The sequence below is a fragment of the Acanthopagrus latus genome, chromosome 4 (genome assembly GCF_904848185.1).
Source record: "Acanthopagrus latus isolate v.2019 chromosome 4, fAcaLat1.1, whole genome shotgun sequence".
NCBI classification, from domain to species: Eukaryota; Metazoa; Chordata; class Actinopteri; order Spariformes; family Sparidae; genus Acanthopagrus; species Acanthopagrus latus.
The window spans coordinates 16665621-16689130 of NC_051042.1; the positions used below are offsets into that span (position 1 = coordinate 16665621).

The window sequence follows — 23510 nt, forward strand, 5'->3', positions numbered from 1 at the left end:
CAGACTGACGGTGATACATGTGTAAGCTTCATTTATTCACTCATTCAATCATACAACATCTGTGTTCCTACGCACAACTAGCTGTACCTGCCCTGCACCATATTACACAGCTGTCTAACAGCAATGTAAAGCACCAAAAATGTTGAATGTGCCCGTTAGTATCGTCATTTGTTGCATGTTAAAACATGATGTAATGTGGGCAAAAAAAGCCTGTGTTTCTTGTTTTATTTAATTAATTTTTTTAAGAGCTGCTGAAACTGTATGTCTTGGTTGAAGCTTGATTCATGTTTCAGGGCTGAAGCTAAGTCAGACCTATGGCGTTGGCTCTGTGTGAATGCATGCCCTATGTTGTAACTTAATGCTCCACTGAGGTGCAACTGCACGTCGGCAGAACGAGGCAGACCACAGCTACTGTGACTGGTCTGCTTTAGCAGTTTCTGGCTTCTTCTCTGGGGCTTCGCAGTGGCTCTTATTTGAGGTGCTAGTATACAAGGGTTTTTGACACGTAGTTTCTCCAGTAAAAACACCATCCTCTTTGGCTGTAGCAATGCCTCCTTCTACCCTTCTTGAATTAAACACCTCCTCCAGAGCCTCTCTTCACTGCCAGAGTGTCTCTGGGCCAACGACCGCTGACAGGCATGATGTCCATGCTCTGTCGTGTATGACCAGTGGACAGTCGACTGGTCTACTCTGCCTAGCTCAGACACAGCTGTGAGCCGAAGAACTTGATGTGTTTACAGCTGGCAATCACCACCACCAGAAAGGCAGACATGCCAACACATACGTAGAGATGCTCACAACATCATAGCCACTGGTGTAGGCATAGGTGCAATCCGGAATCTGCTTTAAGTTTGCTGTGTGATCATGCACAGTGAAAAGGTGACCCTTGCTTTCACGTACTCACAAAAATAAACCTCTTTCATTACAGTGTACATGTTGTATGAAACTGTTCAGTTACATGTTTGTAATCAAACATGAGGGTTGATAAAGAGCAGTAAAGGGGATATTAATCTGTCATTTGGGGTTTTCATTAGCTTGAAGAGTTAGTGAGGACAGGACCTCACTGACTGCGGTATTTTAATTTGAAATTAGTGCGCATTGTTTATCAACTACGTCATGAGTGAGCGTCGTCACGAGCTAACAGCGGGCACCTGCCAAACCGCTGGGTGCATCACCAGGCTGCGACAACGAAGAGACAGGAGTCAATATCTGATTTTTTTTTTTTTTTTTTTTTTTTTTACAAATAAACAAGCAAAACAGAATGAGCAAACTACTACAGCTTCCACTGTGGCCTCAACAACAGACCCGAAGCGTCCATCTCCTCCACGGACTCCGACGACCTGCCAAGCCCCGGCTAGCTGCTCTCCTCCGGCCTCCAGCCAAGCTACCAAGGGCCACTGTACAAGTGAGTGTTGCGGGAGCGGTCTCACAAAGCCTAATCAACCTGACGACCCTGCTGTTTGACTTCGACAGTCCGCCTGCACAGTTGAGCATGTCGCCACACACCATAAAGACATCAGGGATTCAAACCAAGTCTGAAAAACATCAGCAAGGCTTATAAGTGAAGCAATGAATGCTATCCCTGTGGCCAAAGAACTTCAGTCAGAAGTACACGAACTGTTGAAACTGTTTTTCACGACCCCAGTCACTTCAGCATCAGCTGTAAGATCTTTCTCAACACTTCGCCGTATCAAAACATACCTGCGTTCAACCATGCCACAGAGAAGGCTAAATGACTTGATATACAACATACGCCAGGATGTTCTGGCACAAGTGGACATGACTGCTGTTGCAAAGGAATTCATCCAGCTAAATGAGCAACGCAGACTGGTCTTCGGGAGGTTCAAGGACCACTGACGTAAGTGAGTTTTTATTTTTACATAACCCACCTGCCATTTTCTGTGCTATGGCTGCAGTAGGCGCAGGCCTGTTTGTGTCGCTTCCTTTTCATTTAACTGCGCAGCTGCGCTTGTTTTGTTGTTGTTGTTGTTGTTGTTGTTGTTGTTGTTGTTGTGTGTGTGTGTGCGTGCGGCTCTGCACGTCAGTCTGATATGAGTGTTGACTTGTGATGATAATGACTATGATGTTGATTTAGATTCAAGTCAGCAAGATGAGTTGTGGTTGTGGACTGGACTGGATGTACTTTGTTGTTTGCTATAGTTTCATCTGTGCGTTTATGTGTAAATAGACTTGGCTTGTTGTGGGTGAATGTTAAAGTGGGATCAGAGGGGTTAATCTGAGCAAGCATGTGTGCATGTTCATCATGCATACTGTAGATGTGACTGTGTGGTGAATAAAAAAAAAAAGTGCTCCACAACGTTATTTAATACGTCAGTAATATTGTCTATTTCAATGCATATGCCCCCTCACCCCCTCTGCCTGTCTTTAATTATGCCCCCCTTGTTCAGATGTGTTTGGTGGTCCATGGGTAACACTATAAGGTGTTACTGTTGGAGCCATAATCATGTTGCTATAATGTGATTTTTGTAATTTTGACATAATCGGTGCATCTATTAAGTCGTCTGAGTGGACGCACCTCAGCAGCTTAAAGCGTTGGCTTAACTGCTACACTTAAATGCCGTAAACCTTGTTAAGTAACACATAACACTGACACATAAAGTGCAGAGACACCGCCAAAATTCTAAAAAGATACTCTGTACATGTGTTTGTTGAATTACTGTACCAATCATTTTGCGTCTGTGTGCTTTTCATTTCTCTTCCCCGAATCACAATAAGTCTAACAAATTTTCAGCAGATGGGCTGAAAGCGCGACAATTCGATGGCATTAAGTCAGGAGCTGGTGGTGGGTGGAGGTCAGCAGGCATGAAAACAAATATGTCTGGGCAGAAGACCAAGAAAAAGAAAAAAAGGACCAGCCTAACAATCTTCGTAATTCATAATTTTCTTGTTGAGTTGGAGGTTGGGAAGAAGGAATTAGTGATGTGGGGTAGAGGAAAAAAAGATGTGTCTCAAGATATGAGGGAGTGGCAGGAGACCTGGATCTACTGCTGTGTCATTACTGATGAAAGCCTTTGCGCAAGGCAGTGTGCAGGCTTATGTTCCTGCAACTACATGTGGGGGTTGAAGTTTCAGGGTCAAAACAGCACAAAACATCAAAAAAGAAAAAAAAGGGGGGGGGGGGGGGAGACATACACGGTAGCTGCATGCTGATATGATTTTTTTGTTTTTCTTTCCACTGCAGCTTCCCTGAAAACTTACACATGTTTATGTGTTCTGCATCTCCTTTGCCATGTATTTAAAATTACTGTATTATGTAATTTACAATTTCACATTTGGTTTTTGGAATCCAATCTTCAACAAAACTATAAGTAGTTGGCACGTGACTCTTCTCTAATAAAAGCAGATTATATGCTGCATGTATCATGTTATCTTGGATGTTTATTCAGCCCTCAATACGCTCAGTCATGCTTTCCATGGGGTCTGTAGAAAAAATAGTCATAGATACTGATGTAAAGATATACCATCCAATGTCCTGTTACTGTTTTCATGAATTAAGCTCCTACTAGTACTGCTGCATATGTATTCATCACAGCCATCCCAAAATAACCCAGGCCTAATTACTCTGCCACCACTGACGGATGTTTGTTATGAAGAGATCCTTTTCTACAAGCGATAATCCTGTTGTACCACCAAAACTACAATGTTTGGACAAAGCAGAAGGGACAATAAAACGAGGGTTTCACATGATGACAGCTCTGAAAAAGATTTTTTTTTCCTCGATGATTGGCACACTTATCTGCATATAAAAAAGATCAGTGCTTATAATTATACATATAATTTTGAGACAATTAGTGATAATATTGGCTAGTTGAAAGTTGCAATTTTACATTGTTTTTCTTCATTTTAAGAAGGCTATGCTTTGTGACAAATAGTGGCTCTAATTGATGTTCTTGCTCGAATGACAATGTGAAAATGATGTGATGTAAGAAAGAGGTTGCTTGCAGTGATGAAAATACAGACAATTATCACCTGAGACCAAAGCTTCCCTTTGGTTTTACTGTGTTGTAGAGTGAGTTTCAGCTGATTGTATAGCTGCATCTCTGAAAGCTCACTGTACACTATCTGCCCAGCATCAAACAGCAGACGGACACAGTTAGCCATGAGCTGGTCCACAGATTGGAGCATGTAGCAGCTAATGAGCCAGGCATTTCCTTCAGGAGCTGGTAGAGATCAAGACAGAGCTAAAATGGAGAGAATATTGGTCCACCCTTGCTAGTCAACAGTTTTAAATGAAAAGGTGAAAGTTCTTCTTCTTCAGCTGCTCCCTAGTGGATTATTGCATGTTTAAATATTCCATTCACCCCACATACTGACAACAGTGCTATCCTCAGTAAAGAAAAGCAATATTTTCTTACCTGAGACCTCAGAACTAACATCCGAGACAGCAGTCATCGGTGTGTTTTGTGCAGAAATTAAAGTAATGTTAACCCACAGCTAACCAGGCTGAAGCTTTTAAATGTAAATCATCACATAACCGTAATGTCACTTGGTGACATATATTATCTGCAGCCTAAAAGCCATTTGCCAGGCCAGTGAAACAGAAAGAAGCTGATATCTAACTACAAGAAGGAACATGCCTTTCAACTCAAATGTACGGCTTACTAGAGAGAAAGACATCAGATATGGCACAAGCCTTAAAAATTCCACCGATAACCTTCACACTGCAATGCCCCTGAATAAATGTCAAATACTATCTGCTGTTTGCTCAGTGGAACCATTGCATCCAATCTGCCCAAATGGAAGTGAAGAGCAGTGAGAAATAAGTCCTGAAATCACAATGTGAGAGTGCAGACAAGACAAAACATTGCTTCATGTATTTATTTATTTATTTTGAATTGCGTCCCTTAATTGCAGAGGTGTACGCACTACATATGTAGCGCACAGCAGCATTCCTTTTTTTTTAAAAGAAAGAAAAAAAAAAAGAATGCTGCTTTGTTTCATGCTGTGTTATCCATCTTAGTCTGTGCATGTAAAAGAAAGAAAGAGAGACAAATGAGAGTTGTGTTACTACACATGGCTGTGTGACAAGCGCAGGGTTTCAAGGACACATACGCTGACGTCAGATATGTGAAATATTCTATTAGGACAAGTTGAAATTGTCTTTTTCTTCAGGGAAGACTCAAGCAGCTCATAATGAATTGAAGGCAATATCTGTGTCTGCTTTTATCAGGGACAGGGTTATTAGTGTGTTTGAGGGAATGTGTGCAGGACAAGACATGAAACCATGAAGGTCTGCCCTTTGGGGAGTAGGCTTACAGCACTGATTGTACAGTCCTTGAAGCAGCCATTTACAGTGTATTGAGATGATGGCATTCAAAAAGCTTTTATAAACACTTTATGTAAGATCAAACATTTTCTTTTCGTTCCTCTGTAAGTAAGTGAATGCTGCAAAAGGATCCAACTATGGAACTGGAGTCTTTATTTTTTTTCAAGACAGGAAATATGCTTACTTGTCACAGATAAATAATGTTTTGTTATTAAAAGCTTGCTCTTTGTTTTGAATGTTTTATCTTCACTACACTTTTTGCTTTGAGTGCAGTCCTTTTGCACTTGTATGCACTAATGTCAAATGGCTGTAATTATGTTTATTTTGTCTTCTCTTTTCTTGCTCTTCCCATGCGTTGCTCTGCAAAGATCGAAAGATCGAAACCTTAAGGTACTGGAACCACATGTGCTTTTGTTTTTCAAGTTCCTGGATTTATTATTAAGATGAACTATATGCTTGAATAACATCTGAATAACCTTAATATTGCTATGATGATTGTTATCTCTGTATAAAAGCAAGGAATCTCTGTCTATGTGTGTGTGTGTGTATGTGTGTAATGTGTGCCTCAAATGTCTCTGCAGATCAGGATCAGACTGGTCTGAGAGTGTCAATATGGCTGCTGCGTGGTTCAGGGGTGTGCAATGTTTGGACTACAATGATACCTTTAATAAATTATTTCATAAATGCTTCACGAATTCTGCTAGCATTGTCAACCATAGCCATCATAGTCACGTGCGCACCAGAGCCAATCACTGCAGAGCTCACTTCCATGACATGCCTTAAGAAACAAGTGGATTTATACCAGCAGTGGTGTGAGTTGGACCGGGATTTTGCTGGGAGTTTGGTCCCGTTCTGTGCATTTAAACTAACTGTTGTGGATTAATGAGACTAAATGAGTCCGGACCGAGTCTGTTCCAGTCTGAGGAGATCCGGATATGTGAGGACAACAAAGTGGAATCGGAATCTGTGGATGTTCATGTTTAGCTAGCTGCTAGCCACTAGCCCACATGGCCCACCTGCCGAGTCGACGGACCGGATGCACCGGCACGTCCAAAACTGGACTTAGGGTAAATAATGTCTGCCACGCTTTTTTTGCGAACGTTGCCGTCACGTTTGCTTTGTGTCTGGTGCAGGAAGAAATGGTAAAAACAGGTCTTTGGCACGAAAGTGTCTGCAAGCAGCAAGTTTTGTTCCTGAGGAACTGGGGAAGTTGTGTGAGGGACGCTGAAGGTGATGCAGCGGCAGAGATGGCGAGTTTTGAGAGTTGAGAGATTTGTGACATATAACGTGTTTGGAGTGTATAGTTAGTGTGTAATGTAGTGTTTGATAAAGTGTGTTTAGTGTGTAGTGTAGTCGTTTTTTTGTGTTGTGAGTCAAAACAAGGAGGAGACTGCTGAATGTAGAACAGGCAGGAATGAGCTGAGGAGCCCTGAGCCTGAGGTATTGCCTGCATTTGAATGTAAATAGTCACATATAACTTTGTAAACTTCAAAAACAAATGCACAAATTTAGAAAGCAACAGTTTATATTTGCATTATAACTAATGCAACAGGTTCATTAAACATATTTGTGATTTTCACAGTAAAACATTTATTTTTTTCCTACTCTGATTTTCTGTTATTTTGTGATTTTAGGTCCATAGTGTTAATATAGTATGTCAAAATAAAAAAATAACTGTACAGTCACAGAGATTGTGCTGAAAATAATGACACCAAACAAGGCAAGGTAAATAGTTTTTAAGGTGAAATATAATGATATAATCAAAAGTAGTCAAAAACAGCCAATTATATTCCTGACGTCCCACCTTCAAACACAGCTTCATTTGGCCACCCATGATAAAGCTACATAACTTCCCACTTTTCTCTAGGAATACATGCTCCCTATGGACAATGCACTAGCTTTTATTAAAAAGAGACCTTCTCCCTCTTGATGTGCATGTGTTGGGAGGTTTCCTTAGCAGAATGCAAAGCACCTCTCTCTTGTCTTATTGAGTGCATCTAATTGAGGGTTCACACTGCACACTGAACAGATTACTTGACCTTTGAATGAATATGCTGTATGCATTTTGTAGGAGCATATGAAAGAATATGGCCAGAATTTCAGTTTAAAACCTTAAAAAATGACCAAAAATTGTCAACATAATATTAAGAAACAGTAGTGTTAACATTATGTGAAAGGTGTCTAAATACTGTGTTGCAGTGATGACTACTTAAATTGGCACGCTACAAGCATGCAGACTTATATAGTTAAGTGGATATGATGCCTTAGTGCTGCAAAAACACTTATATTTTATATTTTTAGTTGGCAAATAATGGACTAATTAATACAGTTCTTACCACTGTAATGTGAAACAACTCAAAGAATGTGATGTTTTTGTGCAGCTGACAAGTCTTTTTTTTTTTTGGGGGGGGGGGGGGGGGGGGGGGTTAAGCCCTCTACCTTGTATTTTTAAAAGTGTCTGTTTATATGTTTGCATGAATATATAAAAGTGTAACCACGAGAAAGTTTTAAGTTGTAAAAGCAGGGTGATTTTTTAATTCTCTCAAGAATGTGCCACATAAACCATGTTTGAACAAAGCCAATTGAGTTGGCTTTACATTGCAGTAAAGGTGGTCATTGGGGACTTCACCTATAGAAATGTAGATGTATTGAAGTAATGCATTTGATATTCAGCAGGGGAGATATAAAGGGAGGTGATGAGATAAAGGTCTCAGATGTAGCCACAGTATTGCAGCACTTCTACCCCTGCCTAGTCATGCTTGCCTCAACCTTTTGACAACACTGTGTGAATTTGAATTTCCAAGGATCCAAGGTGCCACACATCTCCTCTAACATACACTATATTGCCAAAAGTATTCGCTCACCTGCCTTGACTCGCATATGAATTTAAGTGACATCCCATTCTTAATCCATAGGGTTTAATATGACGTTGGGCCACCCTTTGCAGCTTTAACAGCTTCAACTCTTCTGGGAAGGCTTTCCACAAGGTTTAGGAGTGTGTTTATGGGAATTTTTGACCATTCTTCCAGAAGCGCATTTGTGAGGTCACACACTGATGTTGGACGGGAAGGCCTGGTTCTTAGTCTCCGCTCTAATTCTTCCCAAAGGTGTTCTATCGGGTTGAGTTCAGGACTCTGTGCAGGCCAGTAAAGTTCATCCACACCAAACTCTCTCATCCATGTCTTTATGGACCTTGCTTTGTGCACTGGTGCAGAGTCATGTTGAAACAGGAAGGGGCCATCCCCAAACTGTTGCCACAAAGTTGGGAGCATGAAACATCTCTTGGTATGCTGAAGCATTCAGAGTTCCTTCCACTGGTACTAAGGGGCCAAGCCCAGCTCCTGAAAAACAACCCCACACCATAATCCCCCCTCCACCAAACTTTACACTTGGCACAGTGCAGTCAGACAAGTACTCTTCTCCTGGCAACCGCAAAACCCAGACTCGTCCATCAGATTGCTAGATGGAGAAGCGCGACTTGTCACTCCAGATAACATATCTCCACTGCTCTAGAGTCCAGGGGTGGTGTGCTTTATACCACTACATCCAACACTTTACATTGCACTTGCTGATATATGGCTTGGATGTAGCTGCTCGGCCATGGAAACCCATTCCATGAAGCTCTCTATGCACTGTTCTTGAGCTAATTTGAAGGCTACATGAATTCTGGAGGTCTCAACAGGTCACGACTGGATGTACACAAACACTGCTATCTGCTTACAGTCAGGCGCAAGGTGTTCACTTAGTTGGAGGTGAGGAAAAAGGATGGATGTTCCTCCAGGAAGTTTTTAGGAGCCAGTTTCAGGCCATGTAGAGTCGATTGGTACCTGTTTCTTAGTGTCAATTAGTTTACTGCCTCTAACCCTGAGTCCAGCTACGTGTAACTAAATAGGTACCAGTGGACACCAAATGACCCAAAAAATTAATAAAACATAATTTACAGTATCATGACCTTTGACCTTTCACCAAACTAATTCCTTCATAGGTTAGTTCATCATTTCCTTGTCTGTGGAGACATCTCACCTCAAAATCCACTCCAGTGAAGTGATTCCAAAACTTTTGAAAAAGTGTCACTACAAATTGTTACCAGTGGACTCCAATTAGCACGAAACATGCTCCTAGACACTTTCTGGAGGAACCTTTTTGGGAATTGAACATTTACACACACACACACACAGTCAAGTTTCACCTCTGATCTATCCCGTTCATTTTGCACAGGGACATGTCTTATTCAATAGATCCTAGGTCATTTGACCCATTTGACTTTTTAAAAAATTGTACTATTCAAAGTGAATGGGATCGATCAGAGGTGAATTTTTACATACTGTCAAGGCCATAACTGTTCCTCTAGGAGCTGTTTCCCTATTGGGATGATAGGTGTGCCAAAACCCTTCACTTTGTGAAGTTAAGTGCCTTTGATTTACAAAAACCAAACAGTATTAACAGCCTGAACCTCATCACATGAATATTAATGAGATAACTCTAAACTACTGCTTTTTTTTTTTTTCTTCAAAAGATGATCTTAAAAACATCTTGAAATTGTTGGAAACATTCAACATATTTGGTCTCCTAAGGGAAAACAGATAAACCAATAGAGCCACTGTGCATTGTGAGGACACCAAAAACCTAAAAGAATGATCATTTTATTGACAAATACTGTAGACTGGATTGTGGAAGTAATTATGTTTGCTCACAAATCACAAGCCGTGAGCAGCCTTGATTTCCCCACTAGTGGCAGTCCCTCCAGCCTGGCTCCAGCAAACGACAGTTGTCACTGTCTGTGGGTTTAAAGCCATTGAGACAGATGCTGGAGAGAGACTGGGGGTGGTGATAGAGTGACCTCCTACTGTCAGCCCACATAAATCTGCCATATTACTACAATGTAAACTACAAAGTGTATAAGTCAATGTATGTCTTGCAAACATATGCTTAAAGATGTGATATGCATACAGTATGAGTTACCATATATCAAATACGTCATCATGATGAATCCAGAAGTTGCTGATTTTTTTTTTTTTTTTGATGAAAGTCTTTATAAATGACATTATGAAATTAAAACAAGTTTTCCAGAGCTGATAGCAATAGTTAGTGAGTCAGCCATCTTGCTCCTTTCTCATCTTTGCTCAGAGTTTATATGAGCAGTGCCAACCTGGCAGGATGTACAGCTTGCCTTCTCATGTGACACAGTTCAGACTAGCTTTAACAAACATCTGGCTATTGACAGTTGGAAGTAGAAAAAGTGCTTTATCAACCCAAGCACCAGAATAAATGTTACCCAGATCTCTTCTGCAAAACCAAAGATAAGTAATTACGGAGCATTACTTTGACTTGCAACTGTTACATTTGTTTAATTAGAATCTTCTTTTCTTTTTTGTCACAACACTGTGTTCATGCTCTGGTCAGGTTTACCCATAAAATAAAATAGAATAATAATGAAAAAAATGTTTTGCTTAAAGTAACTGTTTTGGTTGCCAGTATCACATCCGATGGAGACAGTCCAATTTCACCACAAAAACAACTGGAAATGTCCCCAGAGGTCTTAAAAATATCAACTTGTGTAACTGGAACTGTAGTTAGCTGTTTGGCCGACTTGTTGCCTTGCAGTAACTCCACCACCATCCTTTCAGCCTCCTCATGTGAGAGGTCAATAATAAGCATATTATCTGACCATGATTTGCTACATTTGGTACAAATGTTAAACCTGGATGTCTCTGGTTTGTCAGTTATACATCTAGAGTAGGGCCAGCCCAGTCACCAGGATGAAATGTTATCAGTTAATGTTTACTGCAAGGGAACCATTCGTAACCCTGTGTGCAGTGGCAGGTACTTGTTTAGTTTACCGTAATTCCCACTTCATATTACAATTTTATCTATGTTTAATTTTAGTCACTAGTAAAGGATGAAAACAACATCAAATCAATGACAATGATGACAAAATCCCTCTCCTACCTTTGTGTTAACATACAGTAGGAGGGTCAAACAAAGTGTTTGGTAGCAACCTGTGAAACATGCATCTCTTCATAGATCAACAGTGAAGGAAGCAGTGACAAAGACATCCGTGCTTTCCAAACTGCCAGAAAGAAATGGAAACACCAATGCCTTTTCAAGATGTACTGTATATCATTGACTGCTGAAGCACTGAACTTCACAAATTGATATTGTGTTGTAATGTGTTGTGTCTTGTGTTTATTAATCCAGCACCACTGCTCTAAACCTGGATCAAAACACTGGTGACAGGTATATTTTATGAAAAACAAAATTCTGTTTTAAAAATGTGTTCCTTTGCTGATGTTGAAAGCACAAGTATCTGCAGAGACCAAACAAGCCTTTTTTGCGCACCAACAGCTGCTTACCTTTCAACACAGCTCTGGGCTCCATTAAGGAGCAACTACTGTTATGTTGTTCAGCCCTGTTAGCTATAGTTGCCAGTTGAAGTGCCACTCAGTGCCCTGGGGTTCAATGGGCCTCTACTAGTCAGTTTTCTTCTCGAGGGACCAGCAGGGTTTCAGCACCTGCTGTGTTTAAGAGTAGCCATGGTGATATTTCAGACTTAGCCGGCTGGAGGTAATTTGTGGCCATTTGCCTAATGTGTTTGTTAGTACTGCAAGAAGGGGAAATGCAGAAAAAAGATGGATGTGTTACTTTCCCTGTAAATTTTCTACATTTTATTCATGGTAGTAAGTCACACATTACACTGCTGTGTTCCATTATTTTCAGTGAAGTTGACAGATGTCACCTCAGTAGTGTTTATACCGTGCACACATACAAATTTCATCCATTTTTCTCACCAAGGGTCTCAAATGAAGAGTGGATTTACAACCCCTCTGACTCCTTCCGGCAGGCTTCTCTTGACCCCTTTCTTTCAGATCTCTTAAGTCACTTCTCTCTTTCAGTCACTCGCACACATTCTGAACGAATTTTGGACAACGCCTGTGTGCTGTATAGCTTTATGCTTCATCGATATGTAGCTGGAGTACAATTAAAAGTTGTGATGAATAAGCAGAGTGTTCCTTGTGTGAAAGCTACTCCAACATTTTATCTGCTATGACTATAAAAACTGTAAAACCTCTTCACCTAGGGGGCCCAATGTGTGCGCTGGCAATGGCAAATGGTCATAGAGCAAGCTTATTTAAGTGTGAGCTCTGCATATTTGGTGAGAGTGGTTCTGGTAAAAAGAACTATGAGTAGGCGGGGGCTGGCATCAATCATGCACATCAAATGGAGCTGCATTCATTCTCCTAAAAAGCGATGCTCTACTGTCCTTTGCTGTTGGTGCAAGCAGTATCATAAAATCACCAAGTGGATGCAGGCTCAAGAAAAATCTGCTTTCAGCCAATGAAATTGATACTTCCCCTGGTGCAAGGTCACTGCAGTTGATTTGCACCAGCATGAAAATGGGCCCCAAGATATTTTATGGGACAGTGTTCAGCACACAATATACCCAGAGAGGCCTCAAGATGTCACTGCATTTGAATTACATTTCCTTCCATCTTGACTCTGAATCCTTTACTTTACTATACAAACATACAAATATACAAAATTAGAAATTTGAGAAAATACAACAGATGCTTTTAACCCTGTTAAATCCCTATTTAGCCACACTTGTGGCAATAAAGAAGGCAATATGGTTGGTTGTTTGGCTCACAACTTTAGTTATTATTGGATTGTTTGTCATAAAATGTTGGATAATCATTCAGGTTTTATATTTTTGGTTCTGATTGAAATGTCTCAAGCTTAACAATACATCCTGTGGATGTTTATTGCGTCTTTCATTATCAGAAACTCTCACCCAGATGACCAAACAGGGCCTCCCTCTTTAGCCAAAGTCACCTGGTGGCCTGCTCTTCGGTGTCAAAGACTGATTGATGGCTCTCTTCTTTGCCAACCCCACTGGCCTGAATTTGATCATGGCTTTGGCGAGTGACTGACGACATTTCTCCGGCAGCTCCTGGTGCTTGGCGTGGTTATTCTCGTTCATTTTGTCCATGCACTCCTCCCAGGGTAAAAGTGGTTTCTAACATGATCACCTGCCTTGTGGCATTAGAGAAGATAACCATGGTTTGGCAAGGTCTTGTGTTTTTCTCTCACCTTGATTGCACAGATGGTAAGAGTGGAAAAAAAATGCTTTTATCCATTATTATTATTTTTTTTTGACTTTCTGTGTTTTACTGTGACAAAACCCTTGCCTTTGAGCAGCTTTCCACATTGGCTTGGAAAAGCATCACATCCACATCATCTCTTCTTTATTTGCCAAGCTTCCTGTCAGCAACTGGCTGTTACCTACTGGAGCAGCCACCTGGACAGGCCCCTCAGGCTAACAGATATGTCAGCGTTCTCCTTGGCTGCAGTTGACTTCCCCTCACCTGGCCTGTGAATGTAGCCAACTGATCTTTGGCTTGAGGTAAGCAAGGAGAGATGGTATTGAAAGGAAGGAAGTGAGCGCAATATAAGGGAGGATGGGAAGGAGACGGAGGTTGTGTTGGGAGAGAAATGAAGTGAGAGACTGAGCGGCGAGTAAGGGAGGGAGGGGCACCTGGGAGTGGGCCATGATCCAGCGTGGACATCTTGTCACACCTGTAGCATCGTCTGTCTGGCAAGCCTGAGTAAAGAGAGTAAGGGGGTAGCCATCTGCTCCATCATGCCCTTCTCCAGTACGCTGCCATGGGGATTTTTCTTGTCCAGCCAAATCTACAGCAAAGGCCTTGCCGATAGACCATAGCTCCCACCCCTCAGCCGCGCTTCCCTCCTGAGCTGATTAATTTGTTGTTTTTTTTTAAATTAACGTCCTCTGGCTATTGATAGCGTAGCTGTTGATCCAAGTTCATGGGGATTAAGGATGGGTTAAAGTCAGAATATTAATAATACACCACACCAAGTAATACATGCTAAAAGTGGCTGAGGGAAGCTTGTCACTGGGAAATAATCTCCCCCAGTTTCCATTTTAAGGAATATGAGGCTCAGTGCTGACCACCCACTGCAGAATTTAAAAGGCACTAATGTATTATTGAAAGATTTGTAATATGTTGCAGAAAGTGACAGTCTACTGCAGCATATCTGTGTGGTTTTACAGCATTTGAGGATAGAAAGACATCCTGATCAAAGCACCAAAAGTCACTGTCTGGGGTATTAGTAGCACTTCACTGAATGTAGAATCCATCCAGTATTCATTGTGAATATTAATGATTCACCACATATACTGTCTAGTACGTGTCAGCTGTGTTGCTACACCTATCAGACTCACAAGAAAATGTAAGATAGAACCATTAGTAATCATCAATATTTCATCATGCATCAACCCACAGAGGATGTTAAATGTGAGTATGTGTGTGTGTGGGTGTGTGTTACCAGATGTATCAGAGTGTCATCCTTCTCCTGTTTTAGAGGGCAAAGCTGTCCAGGGCTTTTACAAGTGATCTGGGGTTGCTTCACATATACACGTACAGTTAAACCAGTACATTTGTGTACTCGTGTTTTCAAGTTCAGGCAGGCCATCTGAATGTAGGGTGAATAAACCTAGACTTAAGAATAAATGTTGCCATTTTACATTTCAAATGTGTCTGCCTCTCCTTTATATTTCTGCAAACCATGGTTACTTTGGATATAGTCTGGTTAGGTTTGGGCACAATAACCACTTAAAATAACTGTTACTGTTGGCTCTAAGATGGCCGCTATGTCCAAAGTCTTCTGAAAAACATCCAGTGTTTTCAAGCTTGTTGAGATGTCATCTTGAGCAGCTTAGCAGCCATCTTGCTTAGGGTCTCCACCAACTCCTATTCCTCACAACATGAAAGTAAGCTTGTATATACATGTTATCAAAATGTTTTTACAAAGTCTTATTCATCACAATCGTTGCACCTGATATGACACAGAAACCTGATATAACACATGTTGATATAGTAAGGCAACAAAATACCCAAACATGAAAAACACAGAGGCAGACAGGTGGGAAAACAAACAAAACAGACAAACAACATTTTTTTTAAAAAATAAAAAAAAAGTAAGCAACAAATAGAGGGCAATAAAAGGCAACCAGGAGAATTCAAGAAAATGTAAAAAATAGTAAGAAAAACAAACTGAGGACAAATCATAAAGCCACCAATCAGGAATACAGACAACACACAAAGACTGGGGAACAGATGCAGAAACAAATGAAAAGAAAAAGACTTAGAAACAGACACGGGATAATGAACAAATGAAAAGCTATCTTTTCTGTGTACACAGAAAAAGAGCTGGACAGACAGGAAGTGGAAGGAAACATATTACACTTGAGAATATAATCTACAAAATAAGACAGGAAATGGCTAACTCCAAACAGCACCCATAGAATAGAGACATATCACAAATTTAACATAACTGTAACTGGGATGGGTGAATCCGACTGTCCTTTAATCAGCCTTGAAATACAATTGAGAATACAACTTTGAACACAAAATTGCTGCATCTGTTGTATAATTTGATTTAGTGACTCATGGTTCTTGGTCTCTCAATCAGATAGAGTGCATAACTGTGGCCTGTCTATTGCAAGATGAAAAGCAGATTTGTGTCAACCATATAGTTGCATGGTTAAGCATTGCATTTGCTATTAAGATAAAGCCTTATTTACAGTAAGTCATTCATTGGAAGTGAATGAAGTACTGAAGTGCTTTGGTGTTCATCCTGTGTTACAGAAAATCTAACTTTCTCAGTTTAAACACTTATATGATCAAATGTTTATTGGATATGCTTTTGAAATGTGATTTTGCTTGAGTGGTTAAATGTGAGTTATTGCACTTTCAAAAATCAATTCTCTTTAAAATGGCAGTTTCAGAACAATGCATTGATATATAATGTAATATGCTCCACTCAATAAAAAAAAAAAGAAAAAAAGAAAGAAAAGAAATGGCTTTCCTTTATTTCGGCAGCACCGGCAATCATTTTAGTTCAGTCTGTCAGGGTGCAATATTGTGGCTTTTGCACTCATATTATATTCATTGAGATCAACTCATTTTGCTAGGTTTAACTTGATCCCACTGACATTCAAACCACTGCAAACCTTAATTTTATCATCACAATTTTATTTTTACATAATTCTCATGTATTCAGAAAACCGCAGTAAATTATGTCCAAATGTTTTTACAAAGTCTTATTCATCACAATCATTGCACCACACTTTGTGACGAATCGGCTTTATTCAAAAAAAAAAAAAAAAGTCTGAGTCCAATGGATTGGTGTCCTTTTTGAAAACATAGAACTGCTTGGGGGGAGGTAAAGTATGGAAGGATGTGTATTCTGGTAAATACACATTTCAATCACACCTGTTTCCACTACACAGCACATAAAACTCTAGTGTGTATTTGGCGACAGTTCAGCAGTATTAAAAAGGTCAGGACTACGTTCACTTACACTTGATCAGGTACTGTAACAAGTAGGGGAAAGAAAGAAAGTAGGATTTAGTGTAATTTGTAATTTTCTGTCAAAATGCTCCAAACTAAGCTTGCAAGTTGCAGGTTGACAATAAGTCTTGTTTTTTTAATTGATTGATTTGCTGCTTTACATTTACTGTCATTTAACTTGGAATTATTTTTTTTTTCAGTTAGTCATTCTGCATACAATGAAATGTCTTATGTCATCAGTAATCTATGCCAACTTTTCCATACATACCTTTCCAAAATATTTTTTTCCCTTCAAATTGACATTTTAAATGTTGTATGTGAGCTAGAGATTATGATGATTGTGTTTTTAGGGGTTTGTATTTCACGCACTGAACTTCCTGAGCTGTCTATTGAGATACCCTGGCCCTTAATATAACATAAAGTCAGTGGAATGGGAAATAGCCCTTGGATAAAACACATAGGAATAGGTATGTGGCCAAGAACCCTGTGAAAAGGAACAAATTCACATTTTGGCGACTGCATTGCCCAAATCATGTTATCAGATGTGACAGAAATGCCACAGGCAGAACTTAATAGAGGGCAACACAAGAAAGTGTGCCTCGTTCTTCTTTTTCCTGTGTCCTCAAAAACAGGCAGGAGCTGTAACTTGATCAAAATAAATGGATAATAGTGAGAAGGCTTCCCCGTCTCACTCCCAACAGGAGAACTAACAGTATAAATTGTTTTCTATATCTAACAAATCTTCTTTACCAGCCAACAATATACTGGTTGAGAGAACACTTAACCAAGCATTTATCCATAGGGAACTTAAAAGGTGTGTCATTTTTATCTATTTGCTGCCTCTGTGGAAGGTATTGGGGAGGTATGAGTCCAGGAGCTTTGTACATTATTGAAACAGATGAGATATGCTTCTTATTTATAGTCTGTGCAGCATGGTCTTTTCTATTTCTTCACTGTTCCTTTCTTCTCATCCAAAGCCCGGGTGTCTAATCTAATTAATTTATCAAAAGCAATTTATAAAATATTTGGTAATCTTTTGAAGGTTTTTAAAAATGATGTAAAAAAATGATGTTGGCTCACAAGTGATATTAGCATTTTTATCTGCTGTAATGCCCTTCCCAAATAAAATAGAATGTAGCATAAAAGGACTACAGCAAGCTTTGCTGTGTAACCTTGTGTTGTAGAATGACACCCTTACTCTCAATTTTTTAAACCGTTAATCATTACACAAATACCGTTGAATAATTTTCTAAAAGTGGAATGCCTTTTACAAAACTCCTTTTCTTTCTTGACCATGCAAAACAGTAAAAATACCTCTAGGACGGACTTAGAAATTATGGTGTGTGCACTGTATCTACATCTCAACAAAGGCTCTGAATTGTTTTTGTCCTATTGTAAAAAAAAAAAGCATTATGTTTTTAAAAGATTTTCTTGATTAAAAACATGGATCATATGTTCAAAGTTGATCCTGTGTGATATATGATTATGTAGATCTTCCTTGAGGGTGTATAAGAAAGATCAAAAATGCAGCAGCACAGTTGTTTGTAACTGCTTCTACCTGTCTTTCATTTCTTTATTGAAATGCATATTTGATGACACACTTTTTGCAGTAAGGTATTAATCACGGAGTATGTATACAAGAGACGGCCATTTCAGAATATGAGCATAAGTAATTTGTAAACCAGCATGGGACCAACTGACATAAAAACAGGTCTATTATGAATCCCCTTTGTAAGTGCCCAACTGTCACATTTTCCGAGAAAATAACTAGTCCCACAGCTCTTAGAGGAAGCCAAACCCATAAAAACACCCATCCACAGTCAAAATAATACGTTTACATAACTCTCTCTATCAAAGCGCTTATTTTCTGTGCAGTCCCGCCAATATAGTCACCTCTGCTACCGAGCCTGCTGTGGTAAACATAATGAACAATAGCGTAAGTGTGGTCTGACTCCATGCACCCTGTTGGTAAGGACAGGGCAAATTCACTGGCTGAGCATAGTACTAACAGGGCAGACCTTCAAAGTGGTCTTTGAAACAATGAATGTCTGGGCCATGTAGTGAGATCACACTTCATTTGAACTGGATAAAGCTTGGAGTAGTCCGCGTGCTGATACATTAAGGGTTACTTATTAATAATTTCAGTACTGGATGCAAAGGAATATATCTTATATTTATCTATTTTTTATGAATGGAATGTGCAGTTATTTCCTCACCTGTCTTTCCCATCGAACAACCTGATATATTATAGAGTACCATAAATGACTTGTAACTGCAATAAATACCGATGAATTCTGCTCTTTCACATGGACTGTAATGATGGGGTGCAAAATAATAGGGTTGCATTACAATGCAATGCAATTGTAGTTAAATGTACGTACATCAACAAAAATATTAACATTTTAAGCTTCAACTGTGTTTTCTATAGACCAAATCACTGTGACGTTGTAGTAACAACAGTCACTCCAGGCAGAAAACTGGCAGTTGATTTGGTATGAGAGGATCGGCAAACTTGTTTTTCGCTGTTATTTTCAGGAATAACTTTAACATTTAACAACATATTAAACACGGTGGTCCAACCCAGCTGACATCTCTGCTGTTTATTTTATGTACTGAGTTGCTTTGCTTGTGTCTTTATCTGAGATGCACTGATATATAAATATCAAGCGTCTACCTTGCCAAAAGGTGTATTAGGTCTTCGGGCCCCCACACATCGCCCAGACGGAAACAAATGGCCAACTGCCTTTATCCGACCACCCCATTGCTTCTTCTCTGTCCCGTTTGGCAGAGAAGTTGTATTAAACATACCACTTAGACGTGCTGCCAACCCCACAGTACCGTGTATGTTCTGCGCTTGCGTAAGATGCAATAAGCCTCCTTAACAGCGGGTGGCACTAGTCTTGTGCCAGTGCTCCAACACATGAAAACAGGAAATGACGGAACGGAGTACAAACCATAGATTATCAGATTAGAAAAACAAAGCGCACACAATATTGGCTTAGTATTTGTTTTACCTGAGAAGTTAGTGGAATACAATACTTGGCATTAGATCATTATGGCTGAGCTGATGGTCGCGTTTTCTGCTCTTGGGCTCGTTATTATATGAAGACGTCGCAGGAGGGAAAAAGTAATAAGGAGAATTGTCACTTCTGCACCTCCCACACACAGCGCTAATTCGCTAGCACGCTGCCAATTAGAATGGTCATACAGCTAGCACACAAACAATCAGAGTATCCAATGGCTCAGACAGCAGACAGCCAACACTCAGAATTTGCAAGTTGAATCAGAGCAGACTCCGTCCTTGCGGTTCCAAAAGCTTCCAACGCAGCTGAACACACCGAACAGATTTGTTCCTGAACTTGTCCGAGACTCCCCAAACGATTCAGATGGCCAGTGGTTGGCCCAGTGTGTTTCAGGCTTTCCACCTTACAAACTTACATTAGTCAAAGTGTTGATATTAATGAGATTTGCATCATCATCATCATCATGATTTTGATGTATATATTTTGAAATAACAATATGAAAAAGGACAATTAAATAGAATGTAAGCTAATGCAGTACACAGGTATTGGAAGTTGCAAAAAACTGGTCTATCTGGTCTAATGCAAAAGGGGACTATGTTGGATTACAATACATTGTTTTTGCTAGTCCTTGATTTCAGGCGGGGAGTCTTAACAGCATGGAAAGGAAGAGCGGCTGCTGCTCTCATAAAAGCAAAAATAAACAAACAAAACGCATAGGCTAATGTAACGTGTGTCTGAATTCTGAACGATCACCTCTTCACCGGGGAGATCAATGACGGCAGACTGTGGCTTCGCAGTATGATTTTCTGGTCTTGAACATTAAACAGTGTTGAAACTAGTTTGGACAACTTGCTCTGTAATTGCATCAAAATGCTTACCATTTCCTATATTTCAAGCTACGATCTGCTGTCTTAGCTCATGGTGAGATTGTAGACATGGACAGCAGAAGCTTGTGGTGAGTAGGCTGACTGGACGAGAGGGAACCATAAGCACCTGCTGAGAACACTGATAACGCAAACAAACAGAAAGTAATTTGAAGGAGAAGACAATATAGCTTCCATTGTGAGTAATAGATATACTATAGAATCGTATGCTAGAGCAATAATGTAGTTAGCTTCATAACTGGGAAGACTGTAGTTCCACAAAGTGACCCAAACATGCTGCCTTTCTTTTGCTCTTAACGTTTTGTCTTTTCATGTCTTTTCTTTCTTGGTTTTCCCTTGACATCCTTTGCTATGCATCCATTCCCTGTCCTATCAACTAATTTTTCATGCTTTTTGCCCCTTTAGGCTCTTCCTTTATTTCACCCTGCCTCACCTTTCCTTTATCTTTATTTTCAAAATCTCTTTTGCCTCTCGCTCAGTTCTGCTCCACATTTGATTTATCTGGCTTTTTTTGGCAGTTCCCCCCTCTCCACTTTCTCTTAGCCACATTCTCTCCCTCCCTCTTCATGAAAGGTTTATGGAGTAGACAGGAGAGGCACATCCTGGGTGCTACTGATGGAAGAGACTGCAGGACATTAGCTCGGCGATGTCAGAGTAATTTTTTCTCCCCTGTGATGACTGAGAACAGTGCAGGACCTGATGTTCAATCTTCTCTTCTTCCATGCATCCTTGTAGGCACTTCTTCCTCCCAGTCTCCTCCTTCTGTCAGTCCAACGACATTTCTCACCCTTTCCACATCTTTAAAATTCACCAAGTAATTACTTTCAATCTGTCTGTCTAGTGAGGTCTGACAAAAGGAGATACCATTCACTTTTACACAAGAGATCTTGGTCTGATGAAACCAGACTGATGTCCAGAGATGCCATTGTAACATGAGCAAAAATAACTCCCCATAACTCCGGCAACTTTATATCCTGGCATTATTTATCCTAAACAGGAAAAGGGAAATGTGCTGTTGGAGACTGATCTCTTTTCACAGAAAATTGTTTGTAGTTTTGATACGCAGCCAAAGACAGGGACATCAAATGACTCATAAGTTTCTCTTTTACTTCAATGGTTTTCTTTCATGAATGCTTAAAAGTGTGAGTCGTTGAGGTCTGAGAACACCTCCCATACTGTTAACCAAAAATAGGGACCAGCACCCCATCTGCTATTCAAAGGCGCTGTTCCAAAAATCGTGTGTGACATTGAAGTGTCATGTCATGCAGCTTTTAGAGACAAATTTGATCTGTAGCCGGTGCTTTCTTGTAAGGAACTTTTCCAACTCCCCTTGTGACAAAGTCCAGGCCGAAGCCAAAGCTCGAGACCCTCTGAACTTCTAACACTCCTTGAAAGACACAGCCTATCCTTACACCTAAGTAACTGAAAAGGTTGCGTGTCAGTATCTCCCAGAACTACATTTGTCACCTTTTCCAAAACCACATGGACACATGGCAGCATGACAGCACAACATGTACCAGAGACTAGACGGAAATTTTAAGGTTAGGTTTACCCGTGGAACTTCTGTTTCTAAGGTACCTATGCTACTTACGTCACATTGCAAATGTGACGTGGCGTACTTCAATTTGTTAAGTCAAAAACATGCACCGCTGACTTCTCATTTCACACTGAAAATGAACGGCTGTCTCCTTAACTAAAGTCCTCTGCTGTTTTGTCTATCCGCCATCCCTGACCTCCTCCCTTATGGACCAGTTTCTCCTTACTTCCTCCTTTACGGCTGTAACTACTACAGCTGGCAGAGGGCAGCACCTAACAGCACCTAACAGCAAATGTATATACAGGATTTCAATAACCTGCTTGAAGTTTCGGTCATATGGTTGCTTTCCTCAAGAGGGCAGACTGGTGACAGAGACACCAAAGACACCAAATCTTCACATTTTAGAGTGCTCATTCCAGCTTCCAATAATGTCTCCGGTCATGTTCTGCATTGAATAGTGTCAAATACTTGTTTGATGTTCTGCTTAGTAAATAAATTGTTTACTTCAACATCTGTAAGAGTCTCCAAAGATCATCACCAGTATTTATAAATGGGATCCTGTGTCAGTTACCATCACGAACAGCCCTGCTGTCTTTGCTCCTAGCTATATGACCTGCTGCCCAGTTGCTTCAGTTTGCATACAAATAACGCAACTTCAGACTATCTAATTGCATGGAATGGTCTGTGGAAAATAGCTGCTTACAAATACCATGCAGATAAAAAATCAAATTATGTAGTATAAAGAGCAAGAAAGTCCAAGTAAGGTGGTGGTTGGGGTGGATGGACAGATTACACAAATACAGGACTTTCACCCTGGAGAGCGGTGTTTGTGTCCTGTGTGAAACCAGGCAGCTGAATCTCAGAAGGAAGAGCGAATCATCCACTAATCAGAGGGTCGGTGGTTCGAACCCTTGGATCCGCAAGCTGCATGTTGAAGTATACTCTGGCGAGACACTTGACCCCAAATTGCTGCTGCTGAGCCGATCATAAGCTTGGATTGAATCCTCTGCCGTCATTGTGTGTGTGAATGGATTATAAGTGATGTAATGCGCTTTGAGCGGTCAATGGGCAAGAAAAAAGTGTTGCATACATGCAAGCCCATTTACAAAAGTCAGCATTCACTTATTTTAACTTCTCTGAGGCAATGTATTGAAATGATCTTTTCTTAACCTAACCAAGCATTTTTTTTTTTGCTAAATCTAACCAACAAACAAAACCTCACCAAACTGCGAGTCTTACTTGTTTGTTTTCTTACCATGAAGTCACCTATAAGTCTGCTCCCCACAGAAAAAGAAAATCAAATATTGGCATATCATCTGGACACAGAATTGGACTTCAGAGTATGCGCTGCACTCAGTTTTATAATAAACTTGTGTCAAATTTGCAAAGATTGATGATACTGGGTTT

The 23510-nt window shown here is 40.2% G+C and overlaps 1 long non-coding RNA gene across 2 annotated transcripts in view; it reads left to right on the plus strand.

Annotated features, from left to right (window-relative positions):
• Window positions 1-1528: 1528 nt before the first annotated feature.
• LOC119018359 overlaps window positions 1529-23510 on the plus strand; it is a 29428-nt gene continuing 7446 nt past the window's right edge. For both annotated transcript variants that reach the window (XR_005074728.1, XR_005074727.1), the window contains exon 1: window positions 1529-1858. This is a non-coding gene — a long non-coding RNA (uncharacterized LOC119018359). The remainder of the gene's footprint in view (window positions 1859-23510) is intronic.